The 21,841-nt window shown below is 35.0% G+C and overlaps 1 pseudogene; it reads right to left on the reverse strand.

Moving 5' to 3' along the window:
- Positions 1-1,557: 1,557 nt before the first annotated feature.
- LOC127094159 (probable polygalacturonase) lies at positions 1,558-21,540 on the reverse strand (annotated as a pseudogene).
- Between the last annotated feature and the right edge of the window lie 301 nt (positions 21,541-21,841).

A 21,841-nucleotide genomic window follows, 5' to 3' on the forward strand; every position in this document is an offset into this window, starting at 1 on the left:
AGGATCCACACACTGGCAAATCAAGAATAAGGGATTTCCATCTTGCTTCCTTTAATCCTTGTGTGCAACTTTCTGAACACCATTTGCATTCGCTTCCAATGTCGGTACTCCATCATTCATGATTTCAGACACATCTTGAAATTTGAAAGATGACCTTCATCTGCACAATCCATCATTAGTAGTTCTCACATTTGAAAACCGGTAGATTCGTTGGAAATTATGTTGATGTTGTTGTTTTGTTTGCCATTACAAATTCTCTCTGAATCGTATTATGGGCTCATTGATACCAATTTGTTGGAACAAAATGGTTTTCAAGAAAGACGGGAGAAGAAGAAGAAAAGATAAAATAGAGAAAAACTATAAACTGAATTTGTGAAAAGAGAAATCCTTATTGAGTGAAGTTGTTTTATTTACATCATATCATGCCCTTTATATAGTCAACTAAAGCCCAAGTCTAAAAACTTACAAAGTGCAAAATATAAAACTACAAGTTACACTTCTATATAACAATTATATGTTGTATTTGTCTCTGTCGAATACAACTAACTCGTACTACTTTGACTAGCTACTTTAATAGAGTCGAGTGTTAACTCTCTACAAAACTATGAATTACAACTAACAATATCAAGTGGTCTCGGCTCATAGTTAATCTTTTGTAACATTACACACCAAACTCTTTATGTTTGACCATTTTTAAAAATTGGTCTTTTATTTATTTTTGAATCAATCACTTATATTATATAATGATTACATTATTAATCTTTTAATTGTTATATATTAAAAAGTGTGAAATTTAAATATTGATATTAATCCATAAATATGTCTCAATTTCCTTTCTCTTAAAAATTAATGATGAAAATGGGACGAATTTCTCCCTCCTTTCAATTTTAAAGGTAAAAGCCTTCATGTGGCGATCAGGTGAAGTGCAACTCAGTACAACCAAATCTCAAACTATTCATAGCTATATTGTTATTAAAGAAGTGGCATAATTAGTCACCAAGTCCCTTAACTTAATTTAATGTTTCACTTTAGCCCTTTAACTAAAAAACATTATATATTGATCCCTTAAAAACGGTTATGTTAGTTTAATTGGTCCCTTATATTACATTTTCTAAAAAATCATTAAGTCGTGCTTATGTGGTATGACAACATGACAAAATTCAAAATAGTGAGTCAACAATTTAGATATCGGACTAAACTGAAACCTTATAATTAGTTAAAGGACCAAATAGAAACATATTTAAGCCAACTATAAATTACCAGATCTGAATTTGATAAACATTTTAGATTAACAAGGATGAAACTTTTCATAACAACAATTTTTCAATTGAAGTAAATAAGTTAGTTTTAAAATTCTAGCAAAATATGAACTTTGTAGCCTCCATCTAACCAAATATTTATGTAACAAAAATATGAGAAAAAAATTAAATTTCATTTCAAACTCAACTTCAACCAATATACATACGAGGACGAGTTTTGCATGACATTTAGACGGTTAACTATACATCATTCATAGTATTATCAAAAGACACTACTCTTAAATGAACAAGTCTTGAGCTAAACATTTTCAATAGGCAATTTGTCACTTGAATAAGGACAATCCAATTTATCTTTCTTCTTAAGCAGTAATTCACAAGACTGAGGACTCACATTGTTTGAAACTCCAGCAACACCAATACAATTCCATGGAAGTTTATTCTTTTCCCCTTTTCACTCATTTCAATAGTCACATTAGAAAAATATGTCCCAGTAAAAGGATCACTAAAAATTCCTTAAAGTTTACCTGCAATTGTCATATTCTTAGCAATAACATCTCTATAATTTATTCCACTAACTTTAAGAAATGCCTTGGAATCAAAATCTTTGTCAGGGTGTTGTTCATAAGTCCCTATCATCCAAAACACATATTTCATCGTGTTCAATTTCATTCTTTAACAAATACATCCTTCACAAATGCACCTCTACCGATAACGGTTTTGATTCTAACTAAAGGTGCGAAAAGCACAAGAAGGGGGGGGGGGGGGGAGATCGGGTTTTAAAAATAAAAGCTCTTTATCAACTCAAAAACTCCACACAATAAAAAACAAAGAGAGAAAGACACTAGGATTTTTATCCTGGTTCGCTTGAAATCAAAGCTACTCTAGTCCATGCGCCAAGGTGATTTCACCTTATACACAAGGAATTAATCCACTATAATCAAACATATTACAGAAATCACAAAGAACAACTTTCTTTGTCTTCTGAAGGACCCGACTACAACTTAGTCTTCTTGAGGAAATCACAAAGAACAACTTTCTTTGTCTTCTCAAGGATCTAACTACAACTTAGTCCCCTTAAGGAAATAACAAATAACAACTTTCTTTGTCAACTCAAGGATCCGACTATAACTTAGTCTCCTTAAGGAAATCACAAAGAACAACTTTCTTAGTCTTCTCAAGGATCTGACTATAACTTAGTATCCTTAAGGAAATCAAACAAATAATTTTGAATACATATTTTGTGTTACAAGTTGCTTCTACACAAGAAAATTTTAAACAAATAAAATACAATCACTTAAAGAAAAATATGCACAATTTTAAGAGCTTTTCACGTAGAAACAGTCTTGTAAAATGTTGTAGCAGCATTAACATTTTCTTCAAGGCTCCAAGTTCTACTTATATAACATAAGAAAAAGATCGTTGGAGGGAAAATCAGGGATACCAAAAGATCAGTTATCCACTAATGGATTTGTGATAGGTGTGATGAATAATACTATCTTTTGCCCATGTTTTCAGAAGTGGAAGGAATATTTTTGATTTGTACTATGTATTATTTGATCACATACCACTTTGATCTCATCTTCAAATTCATTGGCTTCTGATGAAAAGTTGATAAAGCATAAAGAGAAGAAACACAAAGTTGAAATCAGAATCTTCAGTCAGAGCCTTGACCACGTCAGCGTCTGGCTTGAGATCTTAAACTAATTAACAAAACTTCATAATCTTCAGTCAGAACCTTGACAAAGTCTGGCTTGAGATCTTCAGAGTCTTCAGCTATGTAACAAAAATTAAAAAGCTTTCCATTCTTTAGAAGTTTGATAATCAGAGTCACATCCAGAAGCAGAAGCAGAAAGATCATTGCAGCAGCAACAACATAACATCTTTCTAGAACTTCTCAGGAGTGAATCAGCGTAGAAGCAGAAAGAATATTGCAGCAATAACATATCGTATTTTAAAACTTCTTAAGAGTGAATCAGCACAGAAGCATAAAGAATATTATAGCAACAACATAATGTCTTTCAGAACTTCTCAAAAGTGATTCAACGCATAAGCGAATTTCATAATAAATGTTCAGAAACTGATGTCATTGAATGTCATACATTCATAATCAGAACTAGTTGTTAAAGCTACACAATAACAAACCGTTAGAGTACCAAAATTATTCTCACATAAATACTACATTTCTATCATCAAAACTCAAAGGTATTGATGCAGAACCAAATCTTGTTTTAACAATCTCCCCGTTTTTGATGATGACAAAATCATATATTTTGATGAACAATTTTGTACAGGGTAATCACAAAAAGATACATCATACAGAAGTACAAAGCTCCCCTTGAGATGTACAATCCCAAAAAGATAAAATCAGAATGAAAGAATACTTTCACGATTAACCTTTTTGCAGAACCAAAATGATCTTCTAACAAAGTCTGGTTTGTCTTCAGAAGTTGCTTGACCTTATCCAAAACACTCTGATGAACTTTACTTCATAAGCTTGGTTCTTTTTGAAAGAGTTTCAAAGCCTGGTTAAAAACCTTTTTTAAAAGAGATTCAAGAGCTTTTGATGTTCTGACTTTCCCTGAAAAACAACTAACAAAGTATGCTTCGAAGTAGTTGTTAGCATAAACACTAAAAATGTTTGGATTCTGATTCACGAACATAGGTATATCAAAAACAAATATGTTTCTCCCCCTTTGTCATCGATCAAAAATACATAGACAAAATAAAATAAAGAAACAACATGACTTTATTGATACCAAATGCCAGAAGGCAGGACAATACAAAAATACTTAGACAAAATAACACAAAAGTGCATAAAATTTTGAAAAACTAAGGATTTGGATTATGAGGCGGCAGTATGGAAAGAGTAATTTCAAACAGAAGAGTCTTCAAAGTTACTTCAGGAATTATCCCAGAAGAAGTTCTGAAAGCATTTTGATTCTCAAAAACAACAATTTATTGTTTTGGCTCACTGTCTTGAGTTTTCTACTGATCTTCAGAAGCAACTTGTTTTCCTCTGCCAAGTTGAGCAGAAACATCTTATATGACTGCCTCTAGATGTCCAGAAGCTTCCTCAGTCTCCTTTGCTTCTTCCTTAATTTCAGGAGCAAGAAGACATAATGGGGCATATTGTAACTGTAAGGCTTCCATTGTAGGTTCAAAACTTGAACGCAAATTCCTTTCAGAAACTTTGCATCCAAAGTTCTTCAGCTTTGAAATCTTGGAATTAACCCATCTCTGATACACTTAGGTTGGATAGGATATCAGAAGTGGGTGCATCATATGCCTTAGATGACTGTTGGGTAACACCATAAGTATCCTTCAAAATCGTTTCTTTCTAGAGCTCCCTAAGAGGCACATCATCCATAACCATTTCCACTTTCTTCTTCTTCTTTGGTGGTTCAAGAGTTCCTTCTCCATGATCCACTTTCTTCTTGCTGCTCTTCTTCCTATTTCCATAAGAATCTGGGTAAGTTTCTAGAAGGTTGGAAGGATCAACAAATGGAACAACTCCTTCATTAATGTAGAGGATGAAAAGTTGTATAGAGAGAGGTTGGTGGTTTGAAAGAGAAAAAAATGTGGAAATATTGTGAGCGTAGTGTGAAATGTGAGTGAAGTAAGTTTATATAAATATTTTAGTAATGATGAAAATAAGAGATACACCATCATAGAGGGAAACATAAAAGTTTTAACCTAGTTCCAAGAAGGAGAAACCCAATGTGTCACGCTATCATCATGCATGCTAAGAAAGTGGGACAACTGTCACCACTAAGAACCACATTATATCAAACGAAATGACAACCATTAAATGGAATAACTGTTTAAAACCAAGAAGAAAAAATGATAAGATTGCTTCTGATCAAAGTCTTTTTGATTCATGAAACTTCCTCACTTCAGAAAACCCGTATCTCAGAATCAAACAACATTAAGTTCTCATAACCTAATCAAGAGTTCTGGAAGCTTAACATTTTGATAACATCTTTTCATTTTGGACAAGAGTCCATATATTAAATTTTCAGAATGAAAACGAATCTATCCTTAACAGGGGTTTTTATAAAGATATCAACCCATTGATGGTTTGTATCAATAAATTTTAAATGGAAAATACCCTTCTGGACATAGTCACGTAAAAAATGATCTTTAATCTCAATATGTTTAGCCATTAATATAAGATATAGTTCTTGGATAAACAAATAGCAGAAGTATTATCACAGATAATAAGAATGTTACTCTTGAAAATCTGATAATCTTCTAGCTGACTCTTCATCCAGAGTATCGGAGTGCTGCATCCAGAAGCTACGATATACTTAACTTCAGCTGTTGAAAGCGCAATTGTTGACTGCATCCTGCTAGACCACGAGATCAGATTGTCTCCCAAAAATTGACAACTTCCATAAGTACTTTTCCTCTTTATTCTGTCTCTAGCATAGTCAGCATCACGATAACCTACTAACTTGTATTCACTTGGTTTTCTATAAAATAAACCAATATTAGTAGTACCTTTCAGATACCTAAAGATTCTCTTAACAAAATTTAAGTGAGTCTTTCTAGGTTTTGATTGGAAGCGAGCACACAAAGAAACACTAAATAAAATGTCAGATCTAAAAGCAGTTAGGTAAAGAAGAGAGCCTATCATACCTATGAATAACTTCTAATTTACCTTACTACTTACCTCTTCCTTCTCCGGAATACATGTAGGATGCATTGGAATTTTTGCTTGCTTGCATTCTGACAAGTTAAACTTCTTAAGAAGTTCTCTTGTATACTTACTTTGGTGGATGTACGTTCCTTCTGAGTGTTGTATCCTTGCACAATGAAGCATTAGCAGAACTAAATATAATATCATCAACATAAATTTGCACAACCATAATATCATTCTTAAAGGTTTGCAAAAAAGTGTTGTGTCCATTTTCCCAATGGTAAAATCATTTTTTAAAAGGAAGTTACTTAGTCTTTCATACCAAGCTCTGGGAGCTTGTTTCAGACCATATAACAATTTTTTAAGTTTGAAAACAAAATCTGGTTTTTGAGAACTTTCAAAACCAGGGGCTTGGTGCACATACACTTCTTCAGAAATTTACCCATTCAAGAATGCACTCTTAACATCCATCTGATACAGATTGATGTTATGATTTACTACAAACGAAACTAAAAGATGAATAAACTCTAACATGGCAACTGACGCAAAGGTTTATGTATAGTTTATACCTTCTTGCTGACTATAACCTTGTGCTACCAGTCGAGCCTTGTTTCTGAAGACCTCACCTTTCTCATTGAGCTTGTTTCTGAACACCCATCTGGTTCCAATGACATGGACACCCTTTGGTTTATGAACAAGATCCCAAACACCATTTTTGGTGAATTGATTCAGTTCCTCTTGCATATCCAGAATCCATTCAATATCCAGAAGAGCTTCATTAATAAATTTGGGCTCTATCAAAGATACCAAACTCATAAGAGTTTCTTCAGAAGGTTTGAATGAACATCGAGTTATGACTGTTGCATCTTTATCTCCCAGAATCAATTCTTCAGAATGAGAAGTTCTTGGTATACTCTTCTTTTGATGAGTTGGATCAATGACAACTTCTGGTTGAGTTGCTTATGAGTCTTTTGCTTCATCTTCCTTAGCTTTTCCTTCTAATTCTTCATCTCCGTGATATTTATCCTTGGATTCTGAAAAATTGATCTTCATATATGCAAATTTGTCAACTAGCTTTGACTTTTCAAGGTCAGGCTTATCACTGAATCTAACATGAAATTATTCCTCGACAATTCGTGTCTCAGTGCTAAATACTCTATAGCCTTTTTGAGCATTAAGAATATCCTAACAATAATCACTTTAGTGCCTTAGAATCAAACTTGCCAAGATTCTCTTTAGTATTCAACATAAAGCAATCACAACCAAAATCGTGGAAATAAGAAATGTTGGGCTTTTTGTTCTTCCACAATTCATAAGGAGTCTTACTCAGAATATGTCTAATATAAATCATGTTATGAATATAACATGTTGTGTTAACTGCCTCTGCCCAAAAATGCTTACCCATATCAGTTTCTTAGATCATGGTGCGAGCCATTTCTTGCAAAGTCTTATTTTTCCTTTGTACAACCCCATTTTACAGTGGAGTTCTAGGACATGAGAAATCATGGGAAATGCCATTTTTATCAAAAAGATTTTCAAAGTTCTTATTTTCAAATCCTCCACTATGATCACTTTTGACTCTGACTATTTTGTAATCAATCTCTATTTTCACTTGTGAGTAGAAGATAGAGAATACATAATGTGACTCATCCTTGTGTTTCAAGAACTTTACCCATGTCCAACGACTATAGTCATCAATGATGACCAATCCATACTTCTTACCACTGATAGAGGCACTTTTCACTGGCCCAAACACATCAATATGTAGAACCTCTAACAATTTAGAGGTAGAAACAACAGTTTTAGCTTTGAAAGAAGTTTTAGAAAACTTGCCTTTATGACATGCTTCATAAAGAGCATCTGAAGAAAACTTCAGGTTGGGTAAGCCTCTGACTAATTCAAGCTTATTTAGCTGAGAAATCATTCTCATGCTAATATGGCCCAAACATCTATGCCATACCCATTGCTCCTCATTAACAGACATTAAGCATTTTACGTTTTGATCCTTAAGATCAAAAAGTATGATTTTATAAATGTTGTTCTTCCTCTTTCCGTTAAAAAGAACTGTGCCATCTTTCTGACTAACAACCTTATATGACTTTTGATTAAAAATTTATCATAACCATTGTCACTGAGCTGACTGATAGATAATAAGTTATGCATCAAACCATCAACCAAATGAATGTTAGTAATAGAAGGGAGATTACCATTACCAATAGTTCTAGAGCCAATGATATTCCCTGCCTGGTTTCCTCCGAAACCAAAGAAACCTCTAGGCTTAAGTTCTAAATCTTGGAACATATGCCTTCTACCAGTCATGTGTCACGAGCATCCATTGTCCCGATATCATGATTGGTGTCTCAACTGAGCTGCTAAGGACGTCTCTTCAGAGCCAGAGTCTGATTCTGACTCTAACAACACTTTGTCTTCTGGTTCTATAGAACCTTCAGGACCAATTGTAGTTGCCATCAATGTAAAATTGACTTGTTTCTCATCAGAATCTTCTTTTTCTGATTTTGAGTCGTCCCATGTAGCCATAAACCCCTTCTTGCCTTTAGAAAGATTTTTCTTATGCCTTTTGTCATTCTTTAGCTTATGACACTCATTCTTGTAGTGGCCTGGCTCCTTTCACTTGTAACAGACAACTTCTTTACCAGAACCTTGCTTATTTGTTCCAGAAGAAGAATGATAACGACCAACTGTCTTTATAGCTCCCCTCAATTTTTCTTGTCCATTATGCATGTGCCTCCAGAGTTTGTTGACCCTCATGGAAATCAAAGATAGATCATCATAATCTTCTGAGTCTTTATCAGAATCTTCTAATTCTTCCTCAGCTTGATAAACCTTTGTCTTCTCCGACTTGGACTTCAAGGCAACTAATTTACCTCGCTTCTGAGGTTCATCTTCCTAGAGTTCTATCTCATGGCTTCTTAGAGAACTAACAAGTTCTTCAAGACTTATATTGTTTAGATCCTTTGCCAACTTTAAGGTAGTTACCATAGGTCTTCATTTTTGGGGGAGACTTCTGATGATTTTCTTGACATGGTCAGTCGTAGAACACCCTTTGTCCAGAACCTTGAGTCTTGCGATAAGCATCTGAAACTTTGAGAACATAGTCTCAACAATTTCATTTTCTTCCATTCTGAATGCCTCATATTCCTGGATTAAGGCCAAAGCCTTTGTCTCCTTAACTTGAGCATTCCCTTCATGAGTCATTCTTAGAGAATCAAAGATAGACTTAGCAAAATATTTGTTTGTTATCTTCTCATACTTAGTATAAGAGATAACATTAAGCAATATCATTCTAGCCTTATGATGATTCTTGAAATCCTTCTTTTGTTGATCTGTCATAACACTTCTTGTTATATTGTTTCCTTCAACATTTAATGGGTGAACATAGCCATTGACTACAAGATCCCAGAGATCAATATCATATCCTAGAAAGAAACTTTTGATTCTGTCTTTCCAATAATCAAACTTTTCACCATCAAAGACTAGTGTTTTAGCGTTGTAGTGATCTTTCTCGTTATTGTTAGTAGCGACCATTGTTTCTCACACAATCTGGATTGGTACTGAACACGGTGAAGTGTTCATAAAATTTTATCACAATCAAAGCTCTGATGTCAATTGAAGATGTGAAAAACACAAGAAATTGGGGTTTAAATTGGATTTTAAAAAGAAAAGCTTTTTACCAACTCAAAAACTCTAGATAGTCAAAAGAACAAAGAGAGAAAGGCACGAGGATTTGTATCTTGGTTCGCTTGAAATTAAAGCTACTCTGTGAAGGAGAAGAGCGATCCAAAACGCAGCAGAATTTAAAAGTTTCTGCTTTAGTGATCCTTACGAATGGGCATGATCAGTGATAGAATCGTTACCTCTTGTGGCGATTGTAACCTTTGATGCAGATCTATGGAGCGATCACGGACGTTGAATGATGACAACACCTCTACTCAGTCCACACGAACTGATTCTTTCAATCTCAGTGCTAGCTGTTACGAATGAAGGCTTTGAGTGAGTGAGAGAGAGAGAGAGAGAGAGAGAGAGAGAGAGAGAGAGAGAGAGAGAGAGAGAGAGAGAGAGAGAGAGAGAAATGAGATTGCAATTGCACAAATGCTTCTTCACAAGGGTTCTATTTATAGAACCACTTGTGTGAGCTACAAGCTAAAAAAGCCCACTTAAGTGTATATGGCCCATATCTTATAATATGCCAAAATCACTTAAGCATGTGGTACCTTACCCTATTTCGTATTCTACTTAAGTATACCGTACCTTACGGTGTTCCTTAGTTACTCTATCTCTCATCAATCCGCCCTTTTGTTTGTGACCCTGTAGTTTTTCGCGGCATTGACAATTATATTAAATCACGTATTTAACATAATAAACAGTGAGCGGTATCCACATCATTGCTACCCAAGACACGAAAATGTCATGTGATCTGACAAATACTTTTGTGATAATACTTGTGTGTACAATTACCCTTTTGCCCTTATGTCTATATTGAACACAAGGCATAGACCGTGGCATCCTTGTCTAATTCAATATTGGGTCCATAGACATTTATCCTGTTACGCAGGATGGGCAAATTCCATCTAGGTCACTCATGTCCCTTAGCATGCTTCGTGGAGTACCCATCAACTGTCTTTATGGTCATCTAGTTAGGGACAATGTTTGATCAGCAATAAGACACTCAACTCTACATCTAGGGTCCATAGTGGTTTCAGGTCGAAGGGTGGTATACACCATTATTACCATGAGAATAACTTATGACACTTTGCATAACATTCTATATAGTATTCTCATAGCGGGTCAATCCAGTATAAATATTACTCTTAATATTCATACCTATGTTTAAGACTTGATAACTCCTTATCCATGATCCATGAGATGTGATCACCAGTCTATATACATAATAGTCTTAATGCTTTAATGTTATCCCATTTCACAATAAAGCTCGACTCCGAATACTTTAAAAATAGTGTCCTTATGTTTAATGTGATCTCATGATTAAGTTACACTTGATACATTAAACAAACTAGCTATTCTAGGGACTTTATTAAACAAACATAATAAAGAAAAATCCTTTTATTATTAATAAATAATTCGATAGAAGTACCAAAAGTATTGGCCTCTAGGGATTACACCAATAATCTTCCACTAGCACTAGAGGCAATCAGGCATACCCCTAATGCCCATAGATCTAGTATGGCCATCATGCTTCTGCTGCGCAAGAGGCTTTGTCAATGGGTCAGCAATATTGTCAAGTGTAGGTACTCTGCATATTTTCACATCTTCTCTATCTATTATATATAGAATGAGGGGATAACGCCTAAGTATGTGTTTGGATCGTTGGTGAGGTCTAGGCTCCTTAGCTTATGTGATAGCACCATTGTTATCACAATAAAGACCAATGGGATCCACAATGCTAGGAACTATGCCAAGTTCACTTATGAACTTTTTGATCCAAACAACTTCCTTTGCTGCACTTGAGGCAACAATATACTCGGCCTTGATTGTAGAATCAGCAACTATATCTTGCTTTGAACTTTTCCAGCTCACAGCGCCACTGTTTAAGCAAAACACATAACCAGATTGCGATCTAAAGTCATCCTTATTTATCTGGAAGCTAGCATCGGTGTATCCAATTACATCAAGCTCTTCCTGACCTCCATATATCAAGAATGAGTCTTTAGTCCTTCTCAAATACTTAAGGATATTCTTGACAGCTACCCAATGAGCATCACTCGGATCAGACTGGTACCTACTCGTTGCACTTAAAGCATACGAGACATCTGGTCGAGTACATAACATGACATACATGATAGATCCTATTGCAGATGCATATGGAATCATATTCATGCGATCCCTTTCTTCCTTAGTTAAAGGGGATTGTGTTTTTGATAGACACATGCCATGTTGCATAAGTATGAATCTTTTCTTGGAATCATGCATATTAAAGCGTCTCAGCATTTTGTCTATGTATGTACTCTAACTTAGGCCAAGCAGTTTTTATGATCTATCTCTATATATTCTGATTCCTAATATATAGGCTGCTTCACTTAGGTCCTTCATAGAAAAGCATTTCCTCAACCAAGATTTTACTTGTTGTAGGGTAGGGACATCGTTTCCAATGAGTAATATGTCATCTACATATAATACCAGGAAAATGATCATGCTCCCACTAACCTTCTTGTAGACACAAGGCTCATCTTCATCCTTGATGAATCCATATTGTTTTACTGTTTCATCAAAATGAAGATTCCAACTTCTAGAATCTTGCTTCAATCCATAGATTGAACTTTGTAACTTACATATCTTTTAGGCTTCTTCTGGTATGTCAAATCCTTCAGGCTATGTCATGTACACATCCTCAAGAAGATTCCCATTAAGGAAAGCAGTTTTGACATCCATCTGCCATATTTCATAATCATGATATGCAGCGATAACAAGTAAAATCCGAATAGATTTAAGCATTGCAACTGGTGAAAAGGTTTCATCACAGTCAACCCCATGAATTTGTTTATATCCTTTTGCAACCAGTCTTGCCTTATAGGTATGTACCTTACCATCCATGTCAGTCTTCTTTTTGAAACTATTATGTTGTTTAACTGCTGATAGTTTACCTTGTGAACAAAAAGGACTGCTATATGTTTTAGCCAAAATTTTCCAAAGGGGGTGTTTGTTGATTCTAAGTGTTGGCAGCAATTTTGGTAAAACAAAGAGTGTTCACAAGATGTTATGTGTGATGTCTTAACATGAGATATCCTATGTACCTGCTGGAGTTCAAGAACATGTGCATGCAGGATTGTTTCAGAATGCCACATACAATGACAAGGCTTCTGATATTGGATGTACCTGCTGAAGCTTAAATGAAAGACATGTTCATGCAGGATTGTTTCAGATGACATACACAATGTCATGACATCTAATATGGCTGTACCTGCTGGAAGTTATAAAAGGAATTATTGGATTATGCAGGATTTTTCCAGGATGTCAGACCCGATGTCATGACATCTTGTACACAGAACATTCAGTATGAATGTTTGGTGTTTTGTGATTGCACAATTAATGGCAATCTTTGGATGATTGAAGATATGACTAGCTGGCGCATTCAATCATGGATTACAACCAAATTTACTTATTTTCCAAGGAGATCTATACAACTGTTATAAAAAGATTTGATTGGAAAATAGATTTAGGGTTTTCAAGATGTCCAAGCCCATCTGAGAGCTTCTATAAAAAGGGACTTAGAAAACCTGCTTCAACATACAACCAAGACTGAGCGAAATACAGAGAGAGAGATAGGGTTTGTGTCTGTTTAATCGTAAGACTTGTAGGTCATTCAAGTCATCCATTGATGATTGAATTGGACTGATTTGTGGTTGTAATTTGTCACTCTAAAGCTGTTAAGCAAGAGTGTGTGTCCTCTTGATCAAAGCTGTGAAGCAAGATCAAAAGTGTGTCTTCTTGATTGAAACTGTGAAGTAAAATCAAGAGTGTGTAATTGAAAAGTATTTTCTTTTCTCAAGGGATTGTTGTTTAAAATCACTGGTGTGTGATTGTAGGAAAGTGAGTGGGTTCTCATATCTAAGAGTGCTTAGGTAGAAATTGCACGGGTAGAGATTAGGTGATAAAGACTGTAACTTGTTGAAGTGTACGGAGAGTCTTTGAACTAATTCTATTTTAGTGAATTTCCTTCCTGGCTTGGTAGCCCCCAGATGTAGGTGAGTTGCACCGAACTGGGTTAACAATTGCTTGTGTTATTCGCTTTACCATTCTGTTTTGTTTATCCATTATTTATTACCAGATATTAGTGTCGTGACATTACCTTCGACATCTTATATCTGATACCAGAATTTCACTATAGGGTTAACTCCTACAGGAGGCTCTACCAAGGTCCAAACTTGGTTTGTGTACATGGAATCCATTTTAGATTTCATGGCTTCTAGCCACTTCTCAGACTCGGGACCAGTTATAGCCTCTTGGCAGGTCATAGGCTCATCTTGATCCATGAGTAATACATCACCTTGATCAGTTATGAGATATCCATATCTCTCAGGTAGGTGACGTATCCTGCTTGACCTACGCTGGTCTTGTTCTACTGAGCAGGTTGCTCTTCCACAACTACTTGTGTTTCCTGCTCTAATTCCTCCATAGGTGTATCAATGCTTTGTGATTCTTGAATTTCTTCAAGCTCTACTTTCCTCCCACTGATTCCTTTGGAAATAAAATCCTTTTCTAGGAAAACTCCACTTCGAGCGACAAACACTTTGCCCTCAGAAGGATTGTAGAAGTAATACCCTCTTGTTTCTTTAGGATACCCCACAAATAAGCATTTGTCAGAATTGAGCTCAAGCTTAGTTGAAATTTGTCGTTTTACATAAACTTCGCAACCCCAAATCTTCATGTAAGACATACATGGTTTCTTACCACTCCATATCTCATATGGTGTCTTCTCAACCTTTTTGGATGGAACACGGTTAAGTGTGTAAGCTGCTGTCAATAGTGCATGTCCCCAAAAGGAGTTTGGAAGATCGGCGTGACTCATCATGGATCGGACCATGTCTAACAGGGTTCGATTTCTTCTCTCAGATACACCATTCCATTGAGGTGTTCCAGGAGGAGTAAGTTGGGATAGGATCCCACACTCTTTCAGATGGTCATCAAACTCTAGGCTTAAATACTCACAACCTCGATCTGATCGAAGAGTTTTAATATTCTTACCTAGTTGGTTTTGTACTTCATTCTTTAATTCCTTGAACTTCTCAAAGGACTTTGACTTGTGTTTCATTAAATACACATAATCATATCTACTGAAATCATCAGCAAATGTGATGAAGTACTGAAAACCTCCTTTGACTGGTATGTTAAGTGGTCCACATACATCAGTATGTATGAGGGCCAAAAGATCATTAGCTCTTTCACCTTTTCCTGTGAATGAAGACTTTGTCATCTTTCCAATTAAACAAGATTTACATGTCTCATATGATTCATAATCAAAAGAGTCCAAGAGTTCATCTTTATGGAGTTTGGAAATGCGTTTCTCATTTATGTGGCCTAATCGACAATGCCAAAGGTAAGTTGGATTTAACTCATTAGGTTTCATCCTTTTAGTATTAATGTTATAAATAGGCATTTCAAGATCAAGGACATATAGTTCATTGTTCATTTGTGCAGTAGCATAAAATATATCATTCAAATAAATTGAGCAACAATTGTTCTTTATTATAAATGAAAAACCAAACTTGTCCAAACAAGAAACGAAAATAATATTCCGGCTAATTGTAGGTACATAATAACAGTTCTCTAACTGAATTATTAAACCACTAGGTAAAGTCAGTACATAAGTTCCTACGGCTAAAGCAGCAACCTTTGCTCCATTGCCAACTCGTATGTCAACTTCACCTTTTGCCAAATCTCTACTCCTTTTTAGCCCCTGCACATTGGTACAAATGTGAGAACCACATCCAGTATCTAATACCCATGATGCAAAAGTAGATAAATTAATTTCAATAACAAAAATACCTGAAGTTGAAGTCTCTACTTCATTCTTCTTATCTTCCAGGTACTTTGGGCAGTTTCTCTTCCAGTGTCTGGTCTTACCGCAATGGAAGCAGGTGCATTCCTTTGCTATGCCTCCACCAGGCTTCAAAGAAGCAACAATGGGTTTGGATTTGGCAACATCCTTGCCTTTCCCTTTATCACCCTGCTTGGTGGGTCTTTTGTTCTGTCTCTTTCCATTTCCGATCATCAGAATGGACTTCCCTTTTGACTTCAGATTCTGCTCAGCAGTTCTTAACATGGCTAGCAGTTCAGGAGGAGATTTATCCATATCATTCATATTTAAATTTAGGACAAATTGACTTAATCTATCCGGCAACGATTGCAAGATCAAATTAGTCGCAAGTTCCTTTCTGAGGGGAAAACCCAACCTCTCAAGGTTTTCCACATACCCAATCATCTTGAGCACATGGGGACCTATAGGGGCTCCCTCAGCTAACTTTCCTTGAAAAAGGGCTTTTGAAACTTCAAACCTTTCATGCCTTGCTTGATCTTGATAGAGCATCTTCAGGTGTTCGATCATATCGAACGCTGCCAGGTTCTCATGTTGCTTTTGTAACTCTAAGTTCATGGTAGCTAGCATGAGACAGGCAGTTTCATTGGCATCATTGACATGCTTCTTATAAGCATCTCTTTCTGCCTTAGGTGCAGAACTAGGAGGTTCCTCTTCAGGAACAGGTTTCTCCAAGACATACAGCTTTCTATCATGTTTGAGGAAAATCCTCAGATTTCGGTGCCAATCCAGAAAATTTGTCCCAGACAATTTTTCCTTATCAAGGATTGATCGCAAAATATTGTTAGAGGTGTTTGTTGTCATGGTAATCTACATGAAAATAATGAAAATATAAGTATCAATAACATATTTAATTAGAACTTTAATTAAATATGCTCTCACTATTTTACTCAAAACAAATGACCCTCACCATTTGATTCGGAAAATCCCGTTAGAAGATTTTCTAGTGGGTCGAGATCCACATTTCACTTTGTTTTAAGTCCGCGTAGGCGGATTACACAAAACTAGGTTATTTAGGTAGGAACTCCTTCCAATTGTATCTAATACAACTGTCGAATATTTTAGTTGGGTGAATAACTCCTCATTCCAATCCATCACATGGATCATTTCCAACTCTTGCTTCTAAACATATATAATCTTATTATGACTTGTTTAGTTAAGTTTGACACATTGTTTTAGCAATTGGATATTACAATTATCCCATCGCACCTTACTAATATAGAACATGCACCTCAATTAGGCAAAACCTACATTATCCGATACTAGTCTTGATGAGTGCTAAAACTTTGCATCAGGATTACTTAAATCATATATATAACTTGATTGATCTCAATTGTGTAACCTATCGACGATCGATGTATCGCTGCTTCACCATACTAATGTCGGATTCTGAAGTATAGTCAACATCAATCATCCAAATCGTACACACATGATGCCAAATTTAATTACTCGTTTATTCTTTGATTCATTCTGTCTTTTAATCGTATTAATACAGAAAATACAGAAAATAAACATCTATCAGATGCATGGTTTGGTAACCAGGCTCTGATACCACTGAAGGAGAAGAGCGATCCAAAATGCAACGGAATTTAAAAATTTCTCCTTTAGTGATCCTTACGAATGGGCATGATTAGTGATAGAATCGTTACCTCTTGTGGCGATTGTAACCTTTGATGCAAATCTACGGAGCGATCACGAACGTTGAATGATGACAACGCCTCTACTCAGTCCACATGAACAGATTCCTTCAATCTCAGTGCTAGCTGCTACGAATGAAATCTTTAAGTGAGAGAGAGAGAGAAACGAAATTGCAACTGCACAAATGCTTCTGTATAATGGTTCTATTTATAGAACCACTTGTGTGGGCTACAAGCTAAAAAAGCCACCTTAAGTGTATGTGGCTCATATCTTATAATATGCCAAACTCACTTAAGTGTGTGGTACCATACCATATTTCGTATTCTACTTAAGTACACCGTACCTTACGGTGTTCTACAATTCACTTAAGTGCACCGTATCTTACGGTGTTCCTTAGTTACTCTATCTCTCATCAATCCGTCCTTTTGTGTGTGACCCTGTAGGTTTTTACGGCATTGGCAATTATATTAAATCACGTATTTAACATAATAAACAGTGAGCGATATCTAGCAACACATCACTGCTACCCAAGACACGAAAATATCATGTGATCTGATAAATCCTTTTATGATAATACTTATGTGTACAATTACCCTTTTGCCCTTATGTCTATATTGAACACAAGGCATATATTGTGTCATCCTTTTCCAGTTCAATATTAGGCCCATAGACATTTATCCTGTTAGGCAGGATGGGAAAATTCCATCTAGGTCACTCATGTCCCTTAGCATGCTTCGTGGAGTACCCATCAACTGTCTTTATGGTAATCTAGTTACGGACAACGTTTGATCAACAATAAGGCACTCGACTCTACATTTAGGGTCCATAGTGGTTTCAGGTCGAAGGGTGGTATACACCATTATCACCATGAGAATAACTTATGACACTTTGCATAACATTCTATATAGTATTCTCATAGCGGGTCAATCCAGTATAAATATTACTCTTAATATTCATACCTATGTTTAAGACTTGATAACTCCTTATCCATGATCCATGAGATGTGATCATCAGTCTATATACATAATAGTCTTAATGCTTTAATGTTATCCCACTTCACAATAAAGTTCGACTCCGAATACTTTAAAAATAGTGTCCTTATGTTTAATGTGATCTCATGATTAAGTCACACTTGATACATTAAACGGACTAGCTATTCTAGGGACTTTATTAAACAAACATAATAAAGAAAAAACCTTTTATTATTAATAGATAATTCGATACAAGTACCAAAAGTATTGGCCTTTAGGGCTTACACCAACACTGTGGTCCACCTGCCAAGGTGATTTCTCCTTATACACAAGGACTTAATCCACTATAATCAAACAGATTACAGAAATCATAAAGAACAACTTTCATTATCTTCTCAAGGATCTGACTACAACTTAGTTTCCTTAAGGAAATCACAAAGAACAACTTTCTTTGTCTTCTCAAGGCCTACTACAACTTAGTCTCCTTAAGGAAATCACAAAGAACAACTTTCTTTGTCTTCTCTAGGATCCGACTACAACTTAGTCTCCTTAAGGAAATCACAAAGAACAACTTTCTTAGTCTTCTCAAGGATCCGACTATAACTTAGTATCCTTAAGGAAATCAAACAAACAATTTTGAATACATATTTTGTGTTACAAGTTGCTTCTACATAAGAAAATTTTAAACAAATAAAATACAATCACTTAAAGAAAAACATACACAATTTTAAGAGCTTTTCACGTAGAAACAGTCTTGTAAAATGTTGTAGCAGCATTAACATTTTCTTCAAGTCTCCAAGTCCTACTTATATAACATAAGAAAGAGATCGTTAGAGGGCAAATCAGGGATACTAAAAGAGCAACTGTCCACTAACGGATTAGTGACAGGCGTGATGAATAATATTATCCTTCGCCCATGTTTTCAGGAGTGGAAGAAATATTTTTGATTTGTACTATGTACTATTTGATCAAGTATCCACTTTGATGTTATCTTCAAATTCATTGGCTTCTGATGAAAAGTTGATGAAGCATGAAGACAAGAAACACAAAGCTAAAATCAAAATCTTCAGAACTTTCAGTCAGAGCTTTGACCACGTCAGCGTTTGGCTTGAGATCTTCAATTAAGTAACAAAACTTCAGAATCTTCAGTCAAAATCTTGACAACGTCAACGTCTGGTTTGAGATCTTCAGAGTCTTCAGCTAAGTAACAAAACTTCAGAACCTTGCCATTATTCAGAAGCTTGATAATCATAGTCATATCCAGAAACAGAAACAATGAGATCATTACAACAACAACATAGCGTCTTTCCAGAATTTCTCAGGAGTGAATCAACGCAGAAGTAGAGAGAACATTGCAACATCTACATAACGTCTTTTAGAACTTCTTAAAAGTGAATCAGCACAGAAGCAGAAAGGACATTGCAACAACAACATAATATCTTTCAGAACTTCTTAAGAGTGATTCAACATAGAAGCGAATTTCAGAATAAATGTTCATAAATTGATGACGTTGCATATCCTAAATTCAGAATCAGAACTGGTTGTTAAAGCTACATAATAATAAACCATTAGAGTACCATCATTATTCTCGCACAAATACTACATTGTTATCATCAAAACTCAAAGGTATAAATGCATAACCAAATCTTGTTTTAACACTAACAACTGATTCAGTTGTAATAACATTTATGTCTTCTTCTCTTACATCTTGGATTCCACCTGAAATTTCACTCCCTAACGCAATCATATAACACTATTAGGTGATATACATGTTAACCTTCTTATGATTATAGGTTGAGACGAATTTCCAACTTTAATTCCATATTGATCCAATCCACTTTTTATCGCAATACAATTAGAGATGGAAATTGGACCCATCCCTAATGGGTACCCATGAAATTTACCATAACAAATAGGAGAAAAACCCATAAAATGGGTAGGGGCACATACACATGCAATTACCCATTAAAATAAGCGGGTATGAGCGCGGATACGAGTACCTTAGTACCCACCCCACCCCATACCCGCACAATATATATTTATGTGTTTTTTTTATTATGTATACAAGTTAATTTATCAATTTTATTAACACACATCACTATTAAACTTGTAAGTATTTTTATATAAATGTTTTTTTTCTTAACTCAATAATAACATTCTTGGACTTTTTTTAGTGTTATTAAAAACTTAAAATCACATGAAAATTATAATTGATTAATTATCTTTATTAGAAACGCGGTTAAATGTGTATGGATACATGTATTTAGGTACCCATATGGTATGAGTACGAGTATAAATATTGGTGCCCATGTGGGTATGAACTCGGGTACGGGGACATGTACTATAGTACACTGCCCATATCCTATCCATTGCCATCCTAAATACAATCATCACCAGATACAATGTAATTGTCTTCAAATCCTAACATTTGTCAACAAATCTGTTAAGAAAAATTATCATTTCCCAATGCTTTCTTTCTCATCAAAAGTTGATGAAATTATGCATATTATTGAAGATTTTTTTCCTGGATTTATTCCTTTTGTGTTAGGAGAGTCCATTGGTGCAAGAATGGTGAATCCATTTACAATTTTGTTACTAACAAAATAGAGAGATTGATCAGAATAATGAAATAATATAATGCTCTAACGTTGTGAAAAATCGAAAATGGTGTTTCATAAAACCTGCTATAAATTGGATGGACAAACCACGTTGGAGAGTTAATAAAAATGAGATGCGATATCTGTATTTGATTAGAGTACATGAGTTCAATTATGTATGGCCTAATAAGTTTCAATTCACATGACTTGAACTTTTTCCACCAAGAAGATCCTCGTCCATCAATTGTTCCATTGTCACCTTAAAAAATTACTTCCATATTTTAATATAAACTTTATAATCTTTAATAACGGTGTAGATAGTTATCAATTATTATAACATTAGTGAGGCGAGTTCCGAAAATGAGACTACTAAACCTTCCTTTAGGTGCATCTCTTCCTCTTCCATAGGATGCTAATACCGGAAGTTAAGGCCATCCAGATTCATCCTGTTTTTGATCATTGAACTTTGTGTTTGAATAATTTAACTGTTGAGCAAAGTCCCCACGAGAATAAGAGAAAATTAGGGTTTCAACACGAATTGATCATTCTCTTCAATAAAGTATAAATTCAAAAATTAGAGAAAAGAAATACTCACCATGATAAAAAACGAAGCCAAAGGCGATATGAGGACACATAAATTAGTTTTTGTTTTCTGTTCAGAGTATTATTGTCTTGAAAAGGGGGCGAAGAAAGGTCTGATGCTGGCGACTTGAAAAGAAGAACGTTTTGGTCCATTAGGTAGACAAAGAGGTAAGGAACACAAAAACAATTTTGGTTTCTCTATTGGAGGTTATGGTGGTCAGAGATAGAAGAAAAAAGAAGGGCGATATCGATTAGGGTTTTGGTGAAGGAGAGAGTTTGTTCGTTCGTGTTTTTGTGGTTTCAAATGAATAAATTGTGTTTCATATTATTTTTTTAAAAAATAATATATTATATTCTATTAAATCAAAAAATCCATGTCAAATAATGAAAATCCATTAAGACTGCCACCTAGACAAAAATTTTACATTTTTTTCAAAAAAACTAACCGCAAAGATTATTTTAGATAATCAAATAATTTTTAAGCGATGAATATGTAACATTTTTCTAGTTAAGGAATTAAAACAAAATATTGAATTAAATTAAAAAGTAAACAAATGCATTAAGTCCTCCTTTCAATTTCAAAG

This window comes from Lathyrus oleraceus, chromosome 6 (assembly GCF_024323335.1).
Source record: "Lathyrus oleraceus cultivar Zhongwan6 chromosome 6, CAAS_Psat_ZW6_1.0, whole genome shotgun sequence".
Classification (NCBI taxonomy): Eukaryota; Viridiplantae; Streptophyta; class Magnoliopsida; order Fabales; family Fabaceae; genus Lathyrus; species Lathyrus oleraceus.